Here is a 20745-nt window from a genome sequence, read left to right as displayed (position 1 = left end):
GTATTTACACTTACAGTAATTAATGATAAAGTAGAATTTACATTTGCCATTTGCAATTTGTTTTCTACACGAGTCTTATGTATTTTTTGTTTCTCTATTTTCCCTTTACTGTCTTCTTTGCCTTAAGTTGATATTTCATAGCTTGTCATCTTTACTCTCGTTATTATTTTATTATATTTTTTATTTATTTTCTTAGTAGTTGCCCTATTGGTTAACATTTTATAATAGTCTAGTTCAGATTAAAAGCAACCTAGTTTCAGTAACATTCAAAACATTGTTTCTAAATAACTCCTTTGCCTTCCCCCTCCCTGGTGCTATTACATTTATACAAATTGCAATTTTATGTAATATATGCCCATCAAAACCAATTTATAATTATTGCTTTTTGCAATTGTCTTTTAAATCAAGTAGGAGAAAAATAAGAGTTATAAACAAAATAATACATTTATGTTGTCATTTGACAGTTTAATTTTAATATGTCTAGGAGTGGACCTCTGAGTTTATTATACTTAGAATTTGCTGAGCTTCTTGGATATGTATATTAATAGTTATCATCAAATTTGGGGTATTTTTAGTCTTTATATCTTTAAATGGTCTTTCTGCCCCTTTATTTCTTGCTTTTCCTTCTGGAACTCTGATTATGTGTTTGGAATACTTGCCTGTGATTCATAGTATAGTGTTCTGTGGCTCACCATAGTTTCTGTTCAATTTTCTTCATTCTTTCTTCTTTTTGTTCCTTGGACTTGATAATCTCAATTGACCTGCCTTTAAATTTATTGCTCTTTGTTCTACCTGTTCAAATCTGCTTTTAAGCTCCTCATCTGAATTTTCATTTGTGTTTTTTTTTTAAACTCCACAACTTCTATTTGATTTGCTTTTCTTCCTGTTTATTGACATTCTCTATTTGATGAGACACTGCTCTCATATTTTCCTTTTACTCTTTGGACATGATTTACTTCATTTCTTGAACATATTTAAGATACTTTATTTGAAATCTTTGCCAAGTCCAACTTCTGGGCTGCTCAGGAACTGCGTCCATTGACTGCTTCTTTCCTTTATTCGCCACTCTTTCTTGTTTCCTTGCATTTGCATTTTTCGTTGAAAACTGGATATTTTAAATAATGCAAGGTAGAAACTCTGGAAATCAGATTTGCCCGCTCCCCCCACCCCCACCCCCTGGGATTTGTTGCTCCTGCTTTTGGTTGTTGTTGCTTCTGCTGTTTGTTTATCTGGTGAGTTTCCTGAACAAATTCTCTGAGTTTGTATTCTTTTTCATGTGTGGCCACTGACGTCTCTGCTCAGTTAGGTTAGTGGTCAGCTAACAATTGAATAGAGAGTTCCTTAAATACCTGGAATCAGGTCCATGAATGACTGAAAAATTGTGCTGAACACTGGAATTTGACACAACATTGTAAAATGATTATAAATCAATAAAAAATGTTAAAAAAAATACCTGGAATCAGCAAGTCTTCTGGCTTTTGCCAGGAAGCTCTGTGTGTATTCTGGGGTGTACATTCATCACTCAAGAGGGCAGTTGGGCAGTTTACAATTCTAACTTGACTGTATCTCTGTTTTTGTGGCATCTCAGGTCAGCCAGAAGTGAGAGCTTAGGACTTTCTCAGATCTTTCCTGGACATTTCCACATCTCTACACATGCATATGGCCTTCTAGATGCCCAGGAACAGTCAGACATGTTTAAAGCCCCTGTGGACATCTCATTCTCCAACTTTTCCTTGTAAGTTTCTAGGTCAGAATCTTTTTTGGCCCAACTATTATCACTGCCTTGGGTAATGGCAATATTAACAATTGTAGCTGACTGTTTTTGACAAATGTTTTCAGGGAAAAGGCTGTTCACACTGAGTGAGGGCAAGCACTTTGAGTGCGAGTTTTCAGAAACTATCATCAGACAGCTCAGATAGTGACAGTCCTCTGAAAATGGCACTTCTGAGGAGCTCTAAATCTGTTCTGTTCCCTCCAGTGCCTGCTAGGCTATTATTTTTCATAGCAGCCATGGTTGTGGGACTGCTGGTTTCAAGGCTATTGCAGAGTTGATGAGAAGGTGATGAGAGTAGGGCAAGTTCAGGTATCATACAACCTGTTTTGATCCAGATTCCGATTTTTTTTTAAAGTCTTCATGGATTATTGCAAATCTTTGGTTACTTTCCAGAGTTCTTAGAAAGTTATTTTTGACAACGTTTGGCAATGTCTTCCTTGCTTTTATGATGGAGAAGTCCTTTGGAGGCCCTTACTCCACCATTGTCACTGATGTCCACTCTCTTATTGCCTTATAATAGAGTATTCTTGCCCTAAAATGATTGTTTGGAAAATTCCTGACCATGAAGATTTTAAATTATTTGCAAACAGTTAAATGATTTGTATAATCATTGTAACTGTATTATTCTCCTTTTCTGCCAACTTGCTCTTTGATTTTTTTTCCCTACAGAGCATGGGTTTTCTTTTTCTCTCCAGCCCTCTAATGCATCTCAGGATGATGAGAGCAACAACAAGAACTTACAACATTTGCTTTGTGCCAAGCCCTGTCTAAGACCCTTCACAAATACTGACTCATAGGATCCTATGATATAGGTGTTATTATGACCCCAGTTGTAGACATGAAAAAAATCTGGGCCCAGGAAGGTTAAATAATGCATGCAAGGCCACACAGCTAGTAATAGGCAGAGCAGGGTCTTGAAATGAAGCAGCTTTAGCTCTTAGCTCTTAACCAGGACTCTATACTAAAGACAGATTAGCCAGTCTAAAGGTTGACATTTAGATTTTTTTAATACAATGCTATTAACTTTTGTTAGTTTTAGGGCTACAACAACTTTGGCTGAACAAAAGGAAACATATACTTATTTGCTGTCCTCCACATCACAGACCTATAAAAATGTCCACTGTTGAGAATGCAATGAAGGAGCAATATCAGGCTACTGAAGTTATCTGAGATACGATTGGGTTATGTGATACAGTGTCAGCATATGCTATATACATTTTTAAGAAACAATAAGAAGTCAAAGGTACAGATACAAAGTTTGGCATTTGAATCTTGAATCGATTCCAAGTCTTTTCACTTTATAAAGATGGTAGTGCCAGACCCATTCTGAAGCTGTGTGTAAAATTCTACATGCTGCAGTGAGATTAATATTTTTTAAAGAGTGATTTTATAGAAAGTTGGCACCAGAAAATAAGGTTCTGTTTCATTATTTTGACGTATAAAAGTTTATGGAGGTCACAACGTATTCTCTTTTGGAAAAAAATCATTAGCGCATGGTGAAATACACAATTTATTGGCAAAGTCACAGTAGCACTTTTTCTGTGTAAATTTCTCACAGCCCATCCAAAATGTATTTGAGACGACTTCTAAATACAGCTAACTGATGAATAGATTAACGTGAATAAAGTTCTTCATGCCAGTCTTTAAGTTTCTAGTTCTCAAATAACATCACTAATCATTTATCCACATAGGGCCTGCTTTATTTTTTAAATTCCTCTATACATGCTTTGCAATCAACACTTCCCTTTCAAAGGCCTTGTTTTACTCACTTTATTAAAACGCCCTCTGTGTGATGGCTCACTGAGTGTTTCCCTACCTCCCAAGCCTTTTCTCTTTAGAAGAGGGTCCACTGTACTTTCTTCCATCAATACTAACAACATAATGGAGGTGTTGATGTTTTTCAAACACTAAAATTGAACAAGTCTTGAAACAACTGACCTACAGTTGATTTTGGCCAACCAAACAATTTACAGCTTACCTCTCTGGTTTGGTGTTAACTCACTGTAAACCTCAAGGATTTTTTGGGTAGAGAAGCAAACCTGGAAAAACATTTGCACTTTTAAGTTAAGTCAAAATTCTTACTCTCAGAACCCCTCCCTTTGAGGAAGCCCAGAAATTTCACCAACATAAACTTTATTTATATGTAAGAATTATAGTGAATTATACCCGAAAAGGATTTCACCATCTAGCTCGAGCTCTACTGACAAATGAGGAAACCGAGGCCCAGGTAGATGATTAACTTGCCCAAATCTACACAGTTCAGTCACATGTGAAATATGGCTGCCCCAGGCTGGCTCCCTAGGACACTACTTGGAGCCTTGAAGGCATTATTCCTCTGCCTTAGTCATCCTGGGACCAGGTACCAGGCAACTAGAGACCACCCCTATAGCCCAAAGCCCACTGAAATTCTTCACACTAACCAGTCCTAAACTTTTCTCCCTGACCTGCTTTGCCCTTCCTGAGGAAATCTCAATAAAGGTGGTGGCCTAAGATTGTCTTCTGCCTCCTGATCACACTGGGGTTTATCCATGTGGCCCTGCTTGGTGTGCTGTGTTTCCAGGCTCTAGAACCTGTGAGTAAAATAAACTTTGTTTTTTCCTGAGCCTCTCCTCTGTCTCCTCTTGTGGCCCCACCTGAATGGCTATCTCCTAAAAGAATATAAAACACAGTCCCTGTTTTGTTTCTTACACATGGCAGTTGTTGGAATCAGTGGTTACCTGCCTTCCTTTCACCACTCCCCCTCTCCCCAACAGTCAAAAAGATAACACATGCACGCTAGAAGGCTCTGGGACTTGGGTCTCAGTTGTCATGACAGAAGTGGGAATGGAGTTTGTCTATGGGTAGAAGGTGAGGCCACTCTCCAGCTGGACTGATGGTCTCATGATAAACTGGGTGAACAAGTGACGATCCCTGGCTATAGACAGCAGTGGTGAAGTCCAAGTGAGGTAACTACAGAGCTGTCATCCTCTTCAGCAAATGCCTTCATCTCCCCTGAACTCCCTCCCACACTGGGGATCTGTCATTTGATGTCATTTGAAAGAAAGATAACATATCACTCGTGCTTATGCCAGCAGGAAGACAGTGAACACCACCGCAGAGACACAGCTAGCTACCAAGTTCTGGTTTTCCCAAGGCTGCTGATGGGTTTCCTTCAACAGGAAATAGTTACTCTATGCATCCCTTAGTAGGTCAGTAGAATTATTGTTCTGGCGGTGGACAGAAATCTTTTTTGTGGTCTCTAATGGGAAAGAGCTTCTTGCCTGCAGCATAATGTGTGTGTAGAAGAAAGAGTATGGACCTTGCAGACAGACTTGTTCACATCCAGCTGTACGATCTCCATCCATTATTTAGCCTCTCTGAGCCTCAATTCCCTCATCTCCAAAAGAGAAAATAATAGCCTACTGTGAAGAATTATTATGTGGATCAAACGAAATGTCATTTGGCTGCATGAAGTGTTATGCGGGATGTTAATTATTCATATAGTCCAGCACCTAATAGGCCATTAATATAGGAACGTTCTGTTCCCTTCACACTGGTGATGTAGAGCGCGGAGTTCCTTCCTACCCGTGGGAGAGAGAGAGTGAGGAGAGGGAGGAGAGGAAGATAGTGAGAAGTTACTCCCTGTCAGGACAACTCATTTCTATGGCTTAAGGACATTGCAATCGCCTTTCACATCAGCAGCCTGAGTTCAGTATTCAACCTGAAAATACTAAAGCTCCTCCATCCTGATATATGCCAAGAAGATGAACCCTGGGAAATGAAAAAATGCTCTACATTATCATGATAGGAAACTATAGTAGTAGGAATGATAGTAGACTTACCACGTAAACACCAGGGTATCATCAAATCCTTGTTCCATAAGTACAGTAAAAATGACTCCGTTTGCATATTTGTGCCAACTATGCACCATGAGATAGGTGTTTCTTTACCAACACCTTTCCAAGTTACAGAAGAGCAAAGAATTTTCCTGCAGAGCTCGAGAATCAACTTCTCTTCCTACTCCTGTAAATCTTGAGCTATTTTATTATAACGATACTTACACATTATCAAAGATTTTAATGAATTATTTATCCTTAGTTTTGATTTTAAGAAAGCAAAAATAATTAAAAGTCACAGTCTATTCTCTGTATATTCATATATGTGACCAGATTTTACATATCCTTAAAAGGCTGTTCTCATATACTATTTTGTCATTAACTGTCATATTACAAAGTAACCCCTTGCCTTTGTAAATCTGGGTTTGGGTGTCTTTGTCTCTTGCTACTCCATGACAGGGTAAAGTTGTGGCATTTCACCAAGATCACTCCCCAGTTCAAAACTTGTCTGTTGTTATTTTTTGCCTTTAGTGCTTTCAGGTCAGAATGAAGGTTAATTTTTATCTCACTAAACCTGCCTTGCTTGTTGTCAAGCCACTGAGACAAGAAAGGAAGGCATTACATCCTTGTAAACACTGAGGGCAGCACCCTGACCAAGAGGGGCCAGAGTCAGGAGGTGCTGGAGGCAGCGGGCAGAGCGCAGGTGCTCTGCAGGGAGTGAGCAAGGGTCAGCCTTACCCTGGCCTGACCTGAAAGGTTGCCAGTCTTCCCTGGAAATGACATCCCATCCCGTGACCAGCCATTGGCCGTAGCACACTGAGTTGGATAAATGATCAGAGCTGATGACTAAACATGGCAGGACCAGGCTTAGCCCGGGCAGCCGCACCCAAGCAGATGCAGGGGTGGATAAACAACAGTGCAGTCAGTACCTTAGAAGCTCACTCTCTGCCTTTCTTCTATGCTAACGTGCTTCAGAATTTGTCACAAAGAAATGGACCAGGCAGGGCATTGCCCACACTCTGAATCACAAAGACCATATTATAGAAGGTTTGTGAAGAGCCTATGAAAGTGAACTAATTTTTCAAATCTTTGCAGACTTTCACAGTGGAAAGGTCCATCTACTAATTGTTTTCTGTTGTTCTTGGTTGTTGTTGTTCCGAGTCCTGAAAATGTGAGGAAATCTGGAAAGAGAAGCATCTTTGTTTTGAACAAATGCCAGGCACAGGTTTTCTGCATCCCTACTTTGTTAGTGATTCATTTCATTTTCTATATTCCAAATGTGAACCACACTAAAGCAGCAAATGCAATCAGCAAAAACTTGATGAGAAATCCTGAACATTATTTTAACTTCATAGCAAAGAGAAAATAGCCATGGAGCTAACATCAGACCCCAGCATACAGTTAATTTTGAGACAAAACTATCCAAACATATTTAAAGTTCCATGTATTTTAACCATTTTCAATAACGAAGATTTCAAAATTTTCATTCACTTGATGTTTGCTCCTATTTATAGTTCTTGAATGTTCTTTGTTAGTAATAAATCCAATAGTCAAGGAAAGTACAAACTTCTATAGTTTTCCAAATTCTATGAAGTTACTTTGAAACTGGGGGATAAAGGAGATAGTTGTTCCTATTTTAGTAAACATCAGTTGGGCACTTAGTATGTACAAAGCAATCTCGGAACTTTCTGAGGGGATGGAATTATACACTGCTTCATTCCTTCACTCAAGGGGATTATTATCTAGTGGTGAAAGTAAGACAACACACAAATAATGCTAACTTAAAACTGACTATGGCAAAAGCCACACGATAGATACTTCGCTATATTATGAATACAAAATGGTTTTGGATTCATAGGAGACCAGAGGGCTAAAAGGTTCTGCCATGCTGATAGCTCTGACTCCACTACCCAGTCTCCTAATACATTGGAAAATATTTTGAATTAGTGAGGATGTCAGAGAGTGCATTGATCTATCCAAATTGCTTGTCTAACTCACAAGATCTTGTAGATCCCATGTGACCATAAACAATTGGGTTATACATGTTTCCTGGTCAATTTTGTTGACCTCTGTTAGACTGGCACACACCACTGGGAAAAGCTGTTATAGGGCAGGATGCATGGAAAATGCTGCCAAATGGCCTTTAGAATACTAGAACAGAGGGTGCTATGTAAACACAATAAATGGAAAACCAAGGAAGACATCTCTGTGACTCGGGCCAAAATGACAATGCTGCCTAAAATCTACGAATGCATGAGATACCTGACTTGAATTACTTGCGTGATTGGTAGGGTTTTATCAAGCCAGGAGAAAATTCTTGTCTGCAGTAGCGATGGAGGAAAGCACAGCAGTCCTGTACAGGTGTTCTTTTATTCATCCAACATGGTTATGTGGCAGCGTGCTAGTAACGGTTTAACAACCGGATGGATGGAGGTGGAGGAGAGCCCTGATTTATAACACTTACTCATTTCTATAGTGTAAACACTGCTACAGCGGTCAATTTAAAGCTATCACTGTGAAGTCATTGAACATAGAGCTGGGATAAGACACTCAGTAGTACCCTATTATATAGTATATTCACCTACTGATATAGTAGACATAACCTCAAGACCATAGATAATAAAGGAAATGATGACTTTCAGCATCTATCTTTATTTTAAATATAATTTACTAAATATTTAATCATGGCTGTTTAGTAATCAGCTTGCAAGACTCCAAGAAATTTAACAATTATTCTTCATGAGCCAGTAAGAGTAGGCGTCATCACACCATTGCTGTTAGGTTCCAGGCACTGTGCTACATGCTGATAACACTGGAGAGGGACCTATTGCCCATCCGTATGGGGACTACTATCTACTGAGGCAAACAGATTAAAAATGAATGGTATTTAATTTACCATAGCAATGAGTGTTATAAAAGGGAAGTAACAGGAAGCCCATACAGCCTTTTGTTGAGAGATAAGGGTGCGGGAGGGTTAGGGAAGACAACAACCTTGAAAGGGTGACATTTGAACAGAGGCTTGAAAGATGAGTAAGAGGCTAAGGCCAAGACTTAGAGCAATGGAAAAAGCTTTCCAGAAGGGGGAAGAGCCTACTCAATGACCCTGCATAGGGGCAGCCTTAACTTGGCAAAATAGTAATGAGCAAGGGAGAGAGTGACAAGGTGGCTGAAGTGACTCACAGACAGATCATGCAGATCTCTTAGACCCTCCCAAGAGTTTTGCCCTTTCTGAAGAGAGTGGACAAGCTCTGAAGGGTTTAAGTGGAGGCAACGGCTTCAAGTTTATATCTGTGTTTAAGATTAGTTGATCGACTAGGCGAAGAGTGGACTTCTGGGAGCAGTAATGGAAAGAGAGACCTTCATTAGGAGGTTATTACAGTATTTCAGGTGGGAGATGGTAGTGGTTTAGGTTAAGCTGTTGGCAATGGAAAAGGAGAAATGGATGGAAGATCCATTTTTGAAGACAAATTGACAGTATCTGTCATGGAAGAGAAAGCCCATGATCTCCAGTATCCATGTTTCTTCTCCTTTTCTTGGGTACATGACTAAGTCACATTTTCCAGACTTCTTTGAAGTGAAGTGGGGGCATGTGACTGAGTTCTGGCCAGAGAAATACACATTATTATGCACACTTCCTGACAAGTCCTATAAAAACCTCCCACAGGTAATCCTTTATTTTTTTTTACCCCTTCTATGGTTACATTAGACAACAAATGCTGAACATGGCAAGTCTACAGCATGGAGGGAGCTTTGGACCCTGAACCATTGTTCTGAGAGCCGTCCAACTCATAATGGACAGCTACATAAGGAGTAAGTCAATATATATTGTGTTACACCACACAGATTTGAATGGGGTGAGGGTGAATTATTGACCTAAGGGATTGATAATAGGAGAGGGGAATGTCAAAGATAACCACGTGTTTCCGGCATGAGCAACTGTGTGAATGGAGAAGCCATTTAATGATATGTGGTATACTGGAGAAAAAGGAAGATCACAAGTTTTGTATTCTGTATATTTAATTTGAGTTGCCTATGGAAAAACAAAAGGCAGAGATATTCAGACAACAGATGGAAGTAAGAATCTCAGGAGAAAATCTATTTGCCTATACAAAGTGGAGAGTTATCACCATATGAACAGGGTCACCACTTTGCATGACCTCAGTAGTCTATGTAGATGGTTCTTCCTAAGTTGTGTGTACACAGCCTATGTGAATTTATGTAGATGGTATATATACCCAAGATAAAGGAAGAAATCTTCTAAAAAGAGAGGACAGAGTGAAAAAAGTTCAAGCATAGAACCATAAACTTTCCAATATTTAAAATTAGTGTGTAACCTGAAGTATCTCAAAATAGCTTGAGCAAATAGGGCCAGAAAGGAAGGAGAGTGTGTTGTCAGGAGAGCTGTATTTGTCAACTTCGGCTGCTATGACAAAATACTAAGTCTGGGTGGCTTAACAATTTTCTCACAGTTCTGGAGGCTGAGAAGTCCAAGATCAAGGTACTAGCAATTTAGGTTTATTTTGTCTCTTGGTTTGTAGGTGGCCACTATCTCACTGTGTGCTCACATGAACTCTTCTTTGTGCATGCTCGTGGAAATAAGGGAAGCTCTTCTATGTCTCTTCCTATAAGAGCATTAATCTCATCATATGGGCCCCACCCTCATGATCCTTTCTAATCCTAATTACCTCCCAAATGTGTATCTTCAAATACATACTTCGGGGGTTACGGCTTCAACATATGAATTTGGTAGGAAACACAAATATTTAGTCTGTAATAACAGCCAAGTTAAAAAACTTCTACAAGAAAAAGGTCAATCATCCCAAAAGCTGAAAGTAGTCAAGAAAGATCAGGACAGAAATTGTCCATTGGATTTAATAACACTGGGGTTACTAGAAACCTTAGCAAAAGCAACTTTATTGAAGTGATGGGAATGGAAATCAACTTGGAGTTGACTGGGAAACTAATGTGGTACAAGCATACCTTGGAGATATTGGAAGTTCAATTCCAGACCAGCACAATAAAAAGAATATTGCAATAAAGTGAGTCATACAAATTTTTTGGCTTGCTGGGGCATATAAAAGTTATGTTTATACTATACTGTACCCTATTAAGTGTGCAATAGCATTATCTTAAACAACCAATATACATACTTTAATTTAAAATATTTTATTGCTATAAATTGCTAACCATCATCTGAACCTTCAGCGAGTCATAATCTTTTTGATGGTGGAGCGTCTTGCCTCTATACTGATGGTTACTGACAGATCAGAATGGTGGTTGCTGATGGCTGAGGTGGCTGTGGCAATTTCTTAAAATAAGACAACAATGAAGTTTGCCACATCGATTGACTCTTTCTTTCATGAACAGTTTCTCTGTGGCATATAGTGCTGTTTGATAGCATTTTACCCACCATAGAATTTCTTTCAAAACTGGAATCAATCTTCTCAAAGCTTGCCACTGCTTTATCAACTAAGTTTATGTAATATCCTAAATCATTTCTTGTTGTTTCAACAATCTTAATAGTATCCCAAGAAAACCACCTTTTTTTCTCATCTGTAAGAAACAATTCCTCATCCACTTGAGTTTTTTCATGAGATTGCAGCAATTGTCACATTTTCAGGCTCCACGTCTAATTCTAGTTTTCTTGCTATTTTTATCACATCTGCAATTACTTCTTTCACTGAAGTTCATGAGGGTTGAAATCAATTTCTCCCAAACTCCTGTTAATGTTGCTATTTTGACTTCTTCCCATGAATCATGAATGTTCTTAATGGCATCTAGAAAGATGAATCCTTTCCAGTATTTTTAAAATTTACTTTGCCCAGATCCATCAGAGAAATCATCATTTACTGGCAGCTTTTGTCTCACAAAATGTATTTCTTAAGTGATTAGACTTGAAAGTTAAAACTACTCCTTGATCTGTGGGTTTCAGAATGGATGTTGTGTTAGCAGGTGTAAAACAGCATTAATCTTATTGTACAGAGCTCATGGGTGACCAGGTGCATTGTCAATGAGCAATAATATTTTTAAAGAAATCTTTTTTTCTAAGCAGTAGGTCTCAACAGTTGGCTTTAAATACTCAGTAAACCATGCTGTAAACAGATGTGCTGTCATGGCTTTCTTATTCCATTTGTAGAGTACAGACAGGGTAGATTTAATATAATTCTTAGGGCTCTAGGGTTTTTGGAATGGTAAGTGAGCATTGGCTTTAACTTAAAGTCACCAACTGCATTAGCCCCTAACAAAATTCAGCCTGGTCTTTGCAGCTTCGAAGCAAGGTATTGACTTCTCCTCTCTAGCTATGGAAAGTCCTAGATGGCATCTTCTTCCATTATAAGGTTGTTTTTGTCTGCATTGAAAATCTGTTGTTTAGTGTAGCCACACTCATTAATGATCTAAGCTAAATCTTCTGGATAACCTGCTACAGTTTCTACATCAGCACTTGCTGCTTCACCTTGCACTTTGATGTTACAAAGATGGTTTCTTTCTTTACACCTCATGAACCAACCTCTGGTAGATTCAAACTTTTCTTCTGCAGCTTCCTCCCCTATGGCAGCCTCCAGAGAAGTGAAGAGAGCTAGGGCTTGGCTCTGGATTAGGCTTTGACTTAAGAGGATGTCATGGCGCATTTGATCTTCTATCCAGATCACTAAAATTTTTTTCCGTATCAGCAATAAGGCCCTTTAGCTGTTTTATTATTCATGCGCTTACAGGAGCAGCTATTTAGACTTCCTTCAAGAATCTTTCTTTGCATTCACAACGTGGCTACCTGTTTGGCGCAAGAGGCCTAGCTTTCAACCTACTGTGCTTTTCAATATGCCTGCCTCACTGTGGCTAATTGTTTCAAGCTTTGATTTAGAGTGAAAGGCCTATGACTCTCCCTTTTACCTGAATATTTAGAGGCCATTGAAGGGTTATTAATTGTGTCTAAGGGACTGGGAGGGCCAGAGGAGAGGGAGAGAGATAGGAGAGAGGGCAAGTCAGTGCAACAGTCAGAACATACACAGCATTTATCACTTAAGTCCATCATCTTATATGGGCGCAGTTCATGGTGGCCCAAAACAATTGCAATAGTAACATCAAAGCTCACTGACCACAGATCACCATAATAAACATAATAATAATGGAAAAGTATGAAACTTTATGAGAATTACCAAAATGTGACACAGAGACATGAAGTGAGCAAATACTGCTGGAGAAATGGCATCAATAGTTTTGCTTGATTCAGAGTTGCGACAAAACTTCAACTTGTAAAACATCTAGTATCAATATCTGTGAAGCACAATAAAACAAAGTGTGTCTGCATAAGGATGTGGAGAAGTTTGTAAGAGGAGAGAGAGAGAGAGAGAAGGCTGGAGTGGTTATGGAAGCCATGGAGGATTTGGGTTTCCATTATTTGTTACATGGCATAGAATGCTTGAATTCTCCAACAGTGAGAAGAAAATGGAAAATATGAGGTTCACTGAGGAAATACACCTAAAAACCAATGAATATGAGCATTTTTCCTGACTAGCTGAATGTTTAACTCTAGACAAAATCCAAGAGTGGAAAATAAAGAAATTCTTTAAGCACCCCAGCAAGGGCTGGAAGTGCTGGAAAACTGCTAAAGGATCTACTACTTTTCAAAAAAAAATCTTTTTAATCTTACCTGAATTTTTCAAGAAAAATTGTTGCTGGAAATCCTAAGATAGTGGGCAGTGGAGACCTTTGTTGGGCTCTCTGAGTCTTTGGGTCATTGCAGTACAAGCCACTATCCTGATGGGTCTTAATTTACTCTGTCCTGGAGTTTGCTTGTTTGGTCAGTTTGGTTTGGTTTTGGTTTCACTGACTCAGCCTAAAATCCAAATCTCTATCTCTTTTTATCCAGATTTCTATTTGTGAACAGTAGTCCAATGAAAGCTCTTAAAGAGCACCTTTACTTTTAAGCATTAAAGAGAGTATCTGTGCTTCTGGACCACAGGAGTTTAGGGTGGGATTAACTCAAAGAAGTTTTTATACCAATAAAATATAGTTTGCTGAAGGCCTGCTAGTATTCCCTCAAAAAACAAAGCAACATGTTTTACCACTTTCATTTTATGCCTAGATATTAGATTCTCTTCTTGCTCATCTCTTTAAATCATGTATTAACAGTTGTCAAACTCTGTGTCATTAGCCTTCCTTCTTGCCCCCCACTATGATGAGCCCAGTTTAGACTCCCACTGCTTCCCACATGACTAGATACCATGTCCTAAATGTTTTTCTAAGGTAGAAAACATTCTGAGAAATATGTGCATGCTAGAGTGTGTCATCTTGTTCACTGTGAGAACCCTATTTTTGAGAGTGACTTGAAATCTTTGCCAAAATCTTCCAACACATGTGCCAGGTGGCGTCATCTCTGCAGCCTTATTATTTGCATACTGGGTGCTGGGATGTACAGTAGTGGTATATGTTTGCTGTCTATTTGTTTTTTAAACTTAACTGAGGAAAACCAGACCTGTTGTTGGAGGAGCTTCTGCCTGGCAATCTCAGAACCACAAGGAATTTGCTGCAGCAAAAGTTGGGGATGTGACTAAGACTGCAAGTCGTGTTGGGAAGGAGACCAACATAACTCAATCAAATGATTCTCCCTCTGGAAAATAAATCTGAATTACTGATACTTGACATTGCTAGGATTACCATACTAAAGGCTGTAATTTGCAAAGTTCCAATTTCAAGAATTTCTACCTTTCTTTCCCTTATTCTGATAGTGAGGTACATCTTCTATTCTTTTTCTGCATAATGAATCACACGAAAACTTAGTGGTTAAAAAAAAAAGTCTCTTTCTGTGGGCTGGCTGGGCTCAGCTGGGTGGTTCTTCTGCTCCATGCTACTGCATGCACTGGGGAGGTCATCTAGGCTAGAACAGCTAATACGTCTTACTAACATGTCTAGGACTTTGGTGCTGGTTATCAGTTGGGGATGCATCTCATTTCTCCTCTACATGGCCCCTCTCTCCACATGGTTTCTCATTATTCATTAAAAAGCTGAAACTTCTTACAAGATGTTAGACTCCTAAGTGAGAAAAGTAAAAGCCACCAGGCCTCTTAAGATATAGATCAGAAATAGCATAGAGTCACTTTTGCTGCATTCTTTTGATCAAGACCAGCCCAGATGCAAAGGGAAGGATAGGAGAAGTGCATGCTTTGACTCCAATAGTAGGTATTTGGCTACCATCTTTGTAGACAGCTTATCACATTACTATTAGGCCTCAAGCTTACACAATCTTAGTTAATTTCTCTTTCACTAAGCATGAATATTTCAAAGCTTGAATAAAAAAAGACTATGAGACTAAGTTCTACCCAAAAATGGATTGTCCATCATGACTCAATGGCTTAATAAGAGATGCTCAGCTATCATGAGATTGTAATTGACATTGTTTTAAGGCTCATCCATTTCTTAAAAGCATGAAACCTACTTTTGCTATGGTGTATGATTGTATTTTATAAGCATTTTGAATCAAATGGGCATTTGCTGACATTAATTCATAGCACCAGCAAACATAAACATGTTTTGTTACCTTTAAGGGACAGTCAACTTAAAAATTTTATGTTATTCTAGATCACTGTGTAAACATGTACTTCAAGATTGCTTTCCAAATTCAAGCTCAGATATTTCTGATAATGTCTTTTTTCTGCCTACTTTCAGTTTGACTTCAAACAATTGGAAAACTTCTAAAGACAGAGAGTTATCTTATGTAAGGAAGAATGGACATTATGTCAATATCTCCAGTAGGGAAGAAAAACAGATTAGATTAGTTGTCTATGTCATTTTCCCATGATTGGGTTTTAGTAATTTTTTTTCTTTTTTTTTCCCCAGAATATCACAAGACTTAGCCAAATCTCTAATAACTGAAGAAAAACGTTTGGGCATGACAAGCTCCATCAGTGCTTGGGATTTCAAAGCCATCTGAGGACTCTTAGAATGGGTTTTGAAAAACCTAAGTAGATAAATACTTTCATAATTAACATACAGGTATTTGGTGACTGGAAAAAGATAATTTGTGTGAGGAGGAAGCTAGAGAAGTTGATGGGACACAGACTCTTCCCTGTGCTCTATAAGAAACATATAACATTTCAGCTCCCATAGATAACAGTGATTGGTGCTTATGGAATTGTTGAAAATCTACTCTGAACCAACTACTCTATTGTGTACCTTATGGACATCATCCATAGTAATTAATGGGCTATTCCCCCACTTTACAGTTAAAGAAATTTGGATCCAGAGAGGTCAATTATCATGTGCAAGTACCATTGAGCAAGAGTCAAAGCTCAGATTAGACCCACATATCCCTGATCCTAAATCCAGAGATGTTTAAATTGTGGTGTACTACCCTCCAAACCATAACAGAGCTAAATTCACGGTTATAAGGTTCCCTTGAGGATCTCTTGTTTCTATTCTCACTTGTCAGTGAAGAAGGTACACGATGAGACTCTCAAACAAAGACTGATAGAGAAAACTCTGGATAGTGCAAGGGAAGAACCTACTTCTGTCAAGCTTCTAATTTCTGGGATGAATCTTGTGATTCTTCAAAATGTTTGTCTTTACCACTGTGACATTTGGAACTTGAGGATGCCCAGGATATCTGATGCACTGTCTAAGATCTTAACACATCTTTACACAAGAACCTTGGAGTGACCAAAGGAACATCATGGGCCTGGGAATTAGCTGATGAGGATTTCAGACAGTTTTCATATCAAAACACTAAATCTTCAGAGTCTTCTACCCTATGAGGAAGTTGCAACAGGTACCAAGACCTAATTAAAAGCAGCAAGAGGTTATTTCCCTGGTCACTACTCATACAGGGTTGTTTCCTTCTGGTTGAATTCTTGCAATGCAAGGTAAGCTAAGGACCCTGTCTGGCCTGCAGATTTATCTTCACTACAGTCCTGCCTGTTCATGTGCAATAACTTCTTCCACTGAGCCCTTACCATACACACCTAATAACTTTTCGTAACTCTTGTGTATACTACGATTTTTCAGAAAAGTACATGATAATACAGCAGAAGGCTTCTAATAATGTTACTGAGGTTGGGTCTTGACAGAGGTGCTTCTGCCTCCAAGTGTAAACTTTGAACGCCATTCTGAGAATGTTGCTTGGCAGCTCAGTGTGGTGGTGGTAATGGTGGTGGTCCAGGTTTTCTCCTCTCTAGTGTCTATATTCCTTGGCATGATGGAGGGAGAGAATGAAAATAAAAGATAAAACTGGGAGTACTTCAGATACGGAGATTTTACAAGAAGAAAGCCATATCTGAAATAGTACAAAATTGTTTCTGAAGGATAAAGTGAAACTTCCATTTCAATCATAGAATTTGCAGGAACAAATGGTTTGTGTTTAATATACATCATATATTTCACATAACTGTTGGTCTTGGTTTCATCTAATAACTCAAAGTGTATTTTCCCATGAAAATTTACTAGGTTTCTTTCTATATTCCAGACCAGCAGAGTAGCTGACTATTATAAAACAAGAAGGTGTGCCTATCCAAAAGTTTATATGAAGTTGGTAAGAGCGTGTTCTACTCCTCCCAGTTTAAGACCAGTGCTGCTGTGAAATCAGGACTGTGTCTCAAATCCAGACTCTAGGGCACATGACTGAGAGTGGAGAAGACTATTTAGCATAACTGGACCAATGGAAATATTGGTTCTTGCTCTAAATCCAGCTGGTCAGGATATACAGTTTTACAGCCCTGATCCTTCTCTGAAAACATCGTTCCCTGGTTGCTGTTCTTCTTCCAAAGGCCAACTCTTCTTCCCTATTGGCCCCAAATTCTGGAAACTTCTTGATGATACCCCCTCATCACCTTTCCTCCTGGGCCCTAGCTATGCCAGAGTGAGCCCTTCCTGGATATATTCAACAAGCAAGAGTATATATAACTTGAAAAGACAGGGTCTTAATTGACTTCTGAAGAAAACAGGAGCAAACCACATCCACTGCTTAATATGACATGTGCACTTCTTTCCAACGATAATGAACATGATTATGATGATGAGAATGTATTTTTCTTCTTAATCAGAAAATGGTTTTCTTTATTGAAAAATTATTTTTGTGAAACGTTACAAAGAACAAAATTTAGCTAATATAATTCTTTAATTATGCAAGTTATTAGAATTTAACAAATGTGCATTCTTCAGAGTTTTTTATTGGCATATAGTCAATTTACAGTGTGTTAATTTCATAGTATATATATATATATGTATATGTATATATATTTGTTTTCATATTCTTTTCCATTTTAGGCCATTACAAGGTATTGAATATAGTTCCTTGAGCTATACAGTAGGACCTTGTTGTTTATCTATTTTATGTACAGTAGTTAGTATCTGCAAATCCTGAACTCCCCATTTATCCTTCCTCACTCCCTTTCCCCCCAGTAACCATAAGTTTGCTTTCTAAGTCTGTGAGTCTATCTCTGTTTTGTAAATAAGTTCATTTGTGCCCCTTTTTAAAAATTCCACATATACGCTATATCACATAGTATTTTTCTTTCTCTTTCTGGCTTTCTTCACTTAGTATGATGATCTCCAGGTCCACCCATGTTGCTGCAAATGGTATTATTTTATTCCTTTTTATGGTTGAGTAGTATTCCACTGTGTGTGTGTGTGTGTGTGTGTGTGTGTGTGTGTGTGTGTGTATATATATATATATATATACCACAACTTCTTTATCCAGTCATCTGTCAATGGACATTTAGGTTGCTCCCATGTCTTGGCTATTGTAAAAAGTGCTGCTATGACCTTTGGGGTGCATGTATCTTTTCAAATTTGCATTTCCTCCAGATATATGCCCAGGAAGGGGATTGCTGGATCACATGGTAACTCTATTTTCAGTTCTTTAAGGAATCTCCATTTACATAATGGCTGCACCAAACTATATTCCCACCAACCGTGTAGGAGGTTCTCTTTTCTCCACAGCATCTCCAGCACTTATCATTTGTGGAGTTTTTTCATGATGGCTATTCTGACCAGTGTGAGGTGATGACTCATTGTAGTTTTGATTCACGTTTCTCTGATTAGCGATATTGGGCATTTTTTCATGTGCCTGTTGGACATTTGTATGTCTTTATTGGAGAAATGTTTATTTAGGTCTTCTGCCCATTTTTTGGATTGGGTTAGCTTTCTGTTTATCATTGAGCTGTATTAGGTGTTTGTATATTCTGGAAATTAAGTTCTTGTCAGTTGCATCATTTGCAAATATTTTTTCCCATTCCATAGATTGTCTTTCATTTTATTTATGGTTTCCTTTGCTGTGCAAAAGCTTATGAATTTAATTAGGTTCCATTTGTTTATTTTTACTTCTATTTCTATTGCCTTCGTAGACTTCCCTAGGAGAACATTGCTATGATTTATATCAGAGAATGTTTTGCCTATGTTCTCTTCTAGTTTTATGGTGTCTTGTCTTATGTTTAAGTCTTTAAGCTGAGAATGTATAATTTTTATGATATATATTCTAGTGTTCATTTAATATACATCTTGTTTTGATTCTAATCTTACAGAACATTGTAATTAGTTCCATTTCACAGATGGGGAAGCTCAAAGAGCTTAAGTGTCACGTCCAAGGTCACACAACTAGTAAATGCAGTGAGCTAAACCCAGCCCTGACTGCAACCCTTGTGTTTTTCTCTCTGACAAAATCAATATAAATACTGTATTGTTTTGTTGCTATTATTTTCAGCAGACTGGGATAAAACTTCTAAGAGTATCTCCATATTCATCAAGTATCAACTTCACTGAAATCCCTAGTGTGGTTGAACACTGAATAGAAACTTCTTATAGTGGCCTTCCAGAATAATCTCCTTACCTGATAATAGAAATAAATCTGTGAAAGACTTCAGATGGATAAAGCAAGCTGTGTGAAATACCGATTTTAACGTTGGCTCAAAAACTGAAATACTTCTCATTCTTTTGTTCAATTGGCATTTAAGCAAATTGTGTTGAATATCCATGTTTGAGTCAATAGTGATTTTTGACATGTTTTTGTATTATATAAAAGTCTTAACTCCATATTATTATAACATATCAAGGTTGGTCACCAAATGCATAAATACTGAGTGCAGCTGTAGGATTTAATAAAACCCAAAGTTTGAGCTAGCAAATGAAAAATTATATATTATTGGAAACTTGTGCTCAAAGTTGAAACTTGAAGGAAATATTTTAGCACTATCACAATATTACATTGCAATTATTATTTAATTTATCTCCTCTGAAATGACTTAAGGGAAGTGCTCGCAAAGCCCTATTTACCTCAGCCAGGAAGTAAGGCAATGGTCAGCGAGTGGATGAAGTCATGGAAAGCTGACAATGCCACCATTGTAAGAGCGCCTCAGGGTATTGTTTGACGTTGACCAAGTGAGGAATAAGTGCTGGGAAGTTTTTATTTTATCTTAACAGAAGGGTAGGGACAGAGCAATAATATAAAACCAGTTTTTTCTTAAATTCTTCTTTTATCCTTTTAATTGAAAAATATCAATTAAATGCGCCTGGAAGAAAGTTTAGTAAATTATGAAGATTTTGGAAAACAGATTTACATTTTTAAAATGCATCTTAAATAAATAGCCTATTTTACACACTTACGTACAAGTGTATACTATCCAGATATTCATATATGTATCATTCATCTATATAGATATATATGAAATTTATATATTCACCAATTTTTCCAGGAGAAACTTCAAGAACTCCTAAGCAACCTGGGCATTTCAATTGTCACTTTGAACTTCGGAACAAAGGAGAGACTGTAAAACCAGTTTATAAAAAGTATTATGAGATACCACAACTGGCATTTTTACGACCTTATTAAACTACATTCAAGTGGCATAAATTATACGTAATGAAAGTGAAAAGGATCTCTGACCCGATTTTAATATTGGATGCATGCTTATTAGTTTGAGTTTTTTTCTGAATAGAAACCTTTTTTCAAACTTCAGCAGTTGATATTATGTGGAAGTCATAAATGTCAGATTACATTACACTATTTTGGTTCATAGAATAGCACAGCCATTAAGTTACTGGAGAGTAATGAGCAGGTCTTCTCACAAAGTAAAGCCAAAGGTGTTAATTTAGATTTGAAACATTCCACCTCATTATAAAAGCCAAATTAATTTGCCATGTGTAGAAACAGCAAAAACCAATATTTGAAAT

The sequence above is a fragment of the Vicugna pacos genome, chromosome 8 (assembly GCF_048564905.1).
Source record: "Vicugna pacos chromosome 8, VicPac4, whole genome shotgun sequence".
Taxonomy (NCBI): Eukaryota; Metazoa; Chordata; class Mammalia; order Artiodactyla; family Camelidae; genus Vicugna; species Vicugna pacos.
Note: the sequence above shows the minus strand (reverse complement) of the source record.